General features: G+C 41.5%; 1 pseudogene; it reads right to left on the bottom strand.

Annotated features, from left to right (window-relative positions):
• Positions 1–487: 487 nt before the first annotated feature.
• Positions 488–6,584, bottom strand: LOC147606496 (transmembrane 9 superfamily member 6 pseudogene; annotated as a pseudogene).
• Between the last annotated feature and the right edge of the window lie 450 nt (positions 6,585–7,034).

Genomic DNA, 7,034 nt, shown 5'->3' with positions numbered 1-7,034 from the left:
ATTTTACAGTTTTCAAAGGTTGCTCTGCATAATTTCTTTTCAACGATTTTTGTGTGAAACAATGTAGAGTATTGAAGACTATGTAGAAATCAGTTTAATGCAAAGATTGCTGGAAACAATTATAAGCATCTAATCCATATTCTCTTCTTTATCATTCTTCTTATTTTTCATGCAAAGTTTATAAGATCTTTAACAATATTAAGTCACAAAAAAGATCGAACATAGAAGTGTTGGAAGACTTATGGATCTTGCTAAAATTCAAGCAAAAAGGGATATTTACATGTAGCCTTGGTGCATGTAAAACAAAAGGATTGAATCAGTGCAAGAGTTTCATGCAATCTTGTGTATTCTTGGTTAGGTTTGATCAATTTTTATGTATTGCAACCTTTCTAACAATATTCTTACAACCCCCTTATCCACAAAAAGTCATCTCACGAGTGAGGTCCTCATCAAAAAATTATCCTCTTTAGAATTGGTACATTTAATCTCAATCAATCTTCATTGAGGCATATATGGGCCTCATAAACCACAAATAGACAAAGAAGCTAATTGTTCTTGTGAAGTAAAAAAAGCAAATGGAGATGATAATCATATAGCCATATTACAACACACCAGACACTAGTTTTGTTATCTCCAACTTGGTGAAGTAGAATGTGGGATAGAGTAAAGGATAGAGTGCTGAAGACGTAGAGGTCAAACATGCCCTCCATTACTAGTGGTAATCTTCACTGCAGAGATGGAAGTAGCAAATCATAATTGTAATCTCTTCACAAGTCATGATCAGTATTAAAAACACAATGAACAAGAACCCAAAGATGTAGAAGAATTGGTTAGGCCATATTGAGGTGAGGATGAAGAAGAGCTCCAATGGAACATGCCCCTAAATGGTAATATGATAGCTACATGTAACAAGCTTGCTCTAGAATTTATCTCGAATTCTTATTTGTTCTTACTAGATATTCAATAACTATTTTTTAATACCCAAAATAACTTTCAATAAAGACCAATGGTACAGAGATTCCAAACCACAAGAATACCACTACACAAGGTGAGAGGCTGAAAATCTTCTTCTTCTTCACTCAACACTCAACACACCATATACAAAGATAAGAGTACACACATATGAAGGTTTTCTTCAATGTTCTTTCATGAGATAAAAAGGCAAAGCAACTAATATCAAGACCAGCATTGACTATGATACGCTCTACAGAACCATCAGGCAACATCGTGAATGTTGAGATATCGAGCTCATCTAGTGAGGCGGCAGTGGACACTGATGACCTGTCTGGGGGATAGGCCCCACACTTACACCACTGCCATGGTTGGTTAAATCATGTGTGATATGCAGCCAGTGGGATGACAGGCTGTGTGTGATAGCCATTCTAGAGACTGGCATAGTTATAGCGCCAGCTCATTTAGTTGGGTTCACACTATAGAGAACCCTAGTATGTATTTAGTTGAGTACCTTTTCATATTGTGTGTACTCTTATCTTTGTATATGGTGTGTTGAGTGTTGTCTGAAGAAGAAGAAGATTTTCAGCCTCTCACCTTGTGTGTTCTCTTTTAGGGTTTTGTTATTGTGTGTGTACTTGCAAGAGCTCAAGCTCTCTTCTCCCCTGCATCTTTTCATGGTATCAGAGCCTGGTTCATGCTAAGGGCTGAGCTGCAAGCAAGAGAAGCATAGGAAGTGGTACGAGGGTAAGAGCTTCAACTACTCTCCCCTATTTGTGTTGGCAGACTACACCCTTGTCGGGAGCTCTATGGGAGAGCTCTATGGGAGGCACCGACAAACGATCTCTAATTGAGGAGCTTTCTTCACAGGAGTAAAGCTATAGGGCAACTATTCTGTCCTATCAAACTAAATGTTTTGTGCTGAAAACACGTTTCGGGCGCATTAGGACCTCCGTTTTTCAGAAAATAGGCAATTTCGAGCACTGTTGCGGGGTAAGTCATCGATTCTATGTGCAGAACTCTATTTTAAGAACTGCTGGAAGATATATTGGTTGTGCTTCAAGGAGGTTGACAGTTGCCATTGGGTGTATGTATGCACATTGAGATCATTGGTTATGACATTTGAGTGTAGTACAGTACCGTTGTAGAAAATACAACAGTTTGTGCAGGAGAAACCAGAGTGCTGTTTCTAGTAAATTTGCGTGTTTGGCAAGATGTCAAATGATGGCATAAACCAGATTGTTGCTCAGAAGCTTGACAAGAACAACTTCCATGCTTGGAGGTTTAGGTTGACAAATTTCTTGATGGGAAAGGGTTACTGGGACTACATAGAAGGTGAGCATGAAGAGGCAATGTGGAGATACCGGAGATCAATCCGACTACTGCTTGCAGATGTGAAAGAGTTCAAGGATTGGAACCAAGGATCCATAAAAGTTATGTATTGGCTCTCTATCAGTATACAAGACACCGTGATTGGGCACATACAGGATGCCAAGTCCCCCAAGGAGGTGTGGGACACCTTAGTAAAACTCTATGAAATGAATACCAAGGCACAAAAGATACAGTTAAAGAATGAACTTCATACTGTGGAGAAAAAGAGTATGTCTGTGAATGACTGTGAATTGAAGATCAAGGGTATTGTGGAATCCCTATTAGTGTTTCAGTAGATGATGATGATAAGGTGAAAGTATGTCTACATGGTCTGGGGCCACAATACAAGGCATTCAAGATGTCTATTCAGACTCGAGAAAACATTCCCAATTTCACAGATCTGGTGTCTATGTTGATTATAGAAGAGAAGAGCTTGGGTGAAGCCAGACCATCTTCACAAAACAAAAACAGTTCAGAGCAACAGGCCTTCTACACAAGTTCAGGAAGAGGACGAGGTAGAGGAGGCCGTGGTGGACGCGGCCAAGGAGGTGGCTGAACAGGTAATCAGAATTATGGCTAGCAGCAACAACAACAACAGTCCCAGAATTCATAACAACAACAACACGCAGGTGGAAGAGGCCAATTCAGAGAGGCAGGGGGAGTCAAAGAGGTCGTGGAAATTGGCAATGGCAGTATAATGATACACATGGGTGCTTTTATTGTGGTAAGCCTGCAAATGTGCAGGCAGATTGGTATAAGAAGCAGGCTGACATGCAAAATGGAAAATTGCGGCAAAACAACTATGCATCCTCGAGCAGAAACAATGAGGATAATGAAAGGTTGTTTGTTATGCAGCATGTCGTTAATGCCATGTCCAAAAATGTTGAAGCAGCACATAAAGATGATGTATGGTACATTGATTCAGGTGCTTCGAACCACCTGACAAGTCATGGGGAGTGGTTCAAGGAGATGAAAAACCTTGAAAGACCAGGTTTTGTGGAAACAGGGGATGACACTGCTCATCCAATTTCCCATGTTGGAGATGTGCCATTGTCTATGCAGGATGGCAAAGTGAAGTACCTTGCAGATGTACTTCATGTTCCAAACATAACAAAGAATCTGGTTTCAGTTGGCCAGATGATTGAGCAGGGTTTGTAAGTTTGGTTTAACCCTGATGGTTGTTATGTTGAAGACTTTAAAGACAAGTGCAGGTTGGTTGCAAAAGGCAACAAAGTGGGCAGAACATTTACATTGAATGTAAACATGCATGAAGTGAGAGCTGCAATGTTTGCAAATGGTTTAGGAATTGTTATAGACACAGACATTTGGCATAAAAGAATTGGACATGTGAATGTGCAGAGAATGAAGTCTATGCAAACTAAAGGAATTGTGAAAGAGTTGCCAAAGTTTAAAGTTGAAGGTATGTAGAAAATATGTGAAGCATGCCAATTTGGAAAGCAAACAAAGCATGTATATCCACGTGACAGAAATGTGAGCAGAAATGCACTAGATGTTGTGCATTCAGATGTATGGGGTCCTACGAAGACCATGTCTATGGGAGGTTGCAGGTACTATGTAACACTTATTGATGTGACCACACAAGGAAAGTGTGGGTATACTTCATGAAAGAGAAGGGTGAGGTGTTCACTCATTTTTCAGAATTTTAAAGTTATGGTTGAAAAGCAAACAGGGAAACATGTAAAGTGCCTAAGGTCAGATGGAGGGGGAGAGTACTTTTCCAATGCATTCTCTAAATTTTTGAAGAAGAATGGTATTCAGAGATAGTTTACATGCAGATACACTCCGTAGCAAAATGGAGTTGCTGAGCAGAAAAACAGGCACATTGCTGAGATTGCGCGAGCATTGATGGGAGAGAAGAATATGCCGCATAGCTATTGGGCTGAGGCTATTTCTACAGCAGTTTACATCATGAATAGGACTCCAACTGCAGCCATACATGATGTAACTCCAGAGGAGAGGTTTACTGGCAGAGAACCTGATTTGTGTCATCTCAAAGTCTTTGGATGCATTGCATATGTGCATGTGCTAGATGACCTGAGAACTAAGCTGGATCCAAAAGCTAAAAAATGTGTGTTTATTGGGTATTCCCTTGAGCAAAAGGGATAGAGGTGTTATAATCCTGCTACACGTGAGTTGAGGGTAAGCAGGGATGTTGTTTTTTATGAGATGAGCAGCTGGTATGCTGCTAGAAAAGAAGCTGTTATTGGGACTGATGTAAGTTAAAATGTGGTTGCACAGAATGCAAGTCAGCAATCACAGTCTTTGAGTGGACCAAGAAATGTTTTCATCTAGTGGTTCAGTTGATAGACCATGGAGTGGCAGGCTGCATCATAATACCAATCCTGCAAATGTGATTAGTACATCATATAAAGCCAAAGAGAAAGTGATTGAGCCTCTTAGTATGCCTGACATTTCTGTAGGGCATTCTCATGTTGATGGAGAGTCTAGTGGCTCAGAGATGAGCCTTGATGAGGATCTTGGGATACCAGCTATGAGAACACCTGGTGTAAAGAAGGCTATGGAAGCCATGAATGCAAAGCTACGAAGATCTGGGAGAGTGAAGAATCCTCTATAGAGGTTTACCTATGATGGTTATGTGGCACATCACTATGCATACATGGCAAAAGTTGTACAGGTTGTAGAGCCTACATGCATTGATGAGGCTATTGGAAATGTGTGTTGGGAGAAAGCTATGGATGAGGAGATGGATGCACTATATGGAAATGAGACTTGGGATTTAGTGCAATTGCCTGAAGGCAAGAAAGCCATTGGTGGATGCAAGTGGGTGTACAAAGTAAAACATAACAGTGATGGGAGCATAAGCAGGTACAAGGCTAGATTGGTAGCCAAAGGATATGCACAGACATATGGCATTGATTATGAGGAAACTTTCAGCCCAGTTGCCAAGATGGCAATAGTGAGAGTTGTGATAGCAGTGGCTGTGTCAAAGCAATGATCTTTACATCAGATGGATGTAAAGAATGCATTCTTGCATGGGGATTTGCAGGAAGAGGTGTATGTATTGCAGCGCATCCTCACTGTGATATAGCATGGGTACTATAGGTAAGTGAGCTAAGTTGCTACCATGAGCTAAGCTATCTAGGAAATTAATCACCCACCATGATTTAGAAGGGACAAGAAAGCGAAAACATTACTGCCATAAATGACGGTGTAAGTCCATTCGTTCTTACCCTCCTTCCTTTCTCTTCATGTTGTTCCTGTGTAGTTCTATCTTGATAGGGTCCTCTCAGTAGGTAACGTACACTCACGTGATCATGTCGTTGTGGTGTCTCCCCTACCATGGACTGCGATAGTCATGTACCTAATCGCCTAAAATAAGTTCTATAGTGCCAACATAAGTAGGATGCTACATACAACAGGCGATGCCTACAGGTAATACATGGTGCAAGGGGATGGAGCCTTAGGTAGAGCAGGTCTACAAACGTAGCTCCACAACAACTCTCCCCTAGTGGTGCATAAAAATAGCATGAGTGGGTCTGGAAAGGAAGAATACTTAGCTACCCTCCATAGTACCATCCTTGTAATCCAGGTCCAGGATAGGGTCACTCGTGTTGGTCCACGAAAAGTCCATGCTCATAGCCTGTAACATAGAGTCGTACTTCATTCTTTTTTTTTGACATGTGCTCTTTCTCATTATCTTTTTTTTTAAAAAAAATTGTTAGTCGAATATTTAGTATGTGTATAGGTACTATATTGTTGTACATATTGATACAAACTATATTATCATGGGGTAGCTTTTTCCAAGAGGCTCCCTCTTGATATGGACATGAACTTTGTTTTGGGAAGCAAAATGTGGGGGGGGGGGGTAAAAGTAATGATATTAGCATAGGTCCCCCCTTCTTGCTTTCTATCATACCTTGACCTCTTAAAGGGTATTGTAGATTTTTTGTAACCATCCCTTCAAGTTTCCATCAACTTGCTTTCAATGGATCTTGGTTTCCATTTATTGCCTGTGTGAGAAAGGGAGAAGGGAAGAGAAGAGAGAACATCTCAAAAAACAACCTTTGAAAATGAGAATTTAGTGGAATCTATTATCCTGCCACACAACAGCCTCCCTCAACTTTTTTCCCTAGTTTACTTTTAATACCCACCACGTGGGGCCCAAATTCATCCTGCTCGCATCCTAGTTTACTTTGCTCATCCGCCTGCCGCCCGGCCGGCCCTCCGGCCGATCGAACGGCGTTGATCCATTGATTTGATGGCCAGCCCTCCCCCACCATTGATCCCTCTTAAAGATCTGAGGGGACATAGTCCTTGAGGGTCATGTAGTAACTACTAACACCACATTTCTCAAGGAGCATCTAGGTATCTCGAGGGTTTACCATTGTCTTGCATTGAATCGGGTTTCACCTCAAAGGAAGCGCTTCAGATCTGGAAGCCGAGAGGGGGCTACCTCAAAGTAAGCGCTATCTAGAAGCCGAGAGCTCGCTTACACCGCCCTTAAAGCTAGCCATAAGGAAAGAACAAGGTACTCTCTCGGCTCTCTCTCGTCTCTTCTCTCACACTCACACAGACGCAATGGCCACGCAAACTCGACCCAAGAGGACGTATAGGGGAGTTCGACAGAGGGACTGGGGTTTCGGAGATTCGTCACTTGTAATAATCTATCTGAGTGTTTATGGTTTGGTGCAGCACTATTCGCAAGAGGTTGGTTCTGATGTCTTTCTGAT

Source organism: Cibotium barometz, chromosome 57 (genome assembly GCF_041138505.1).
Source record: "Cibotium barometz isolate CiBa-2024 chromosome 57, ASM4113850v1, whole genome shotgun sequence".
NCBI lineage: Eukaryota > Viridiplantae > Streptophyta > Polypodiopsida > Cyatheales > Cibotiaceae > Cibotium > Cibotium barometz.
This window is presented reverse-complemented; position numbering and strand designations above follow the sequence as displayed.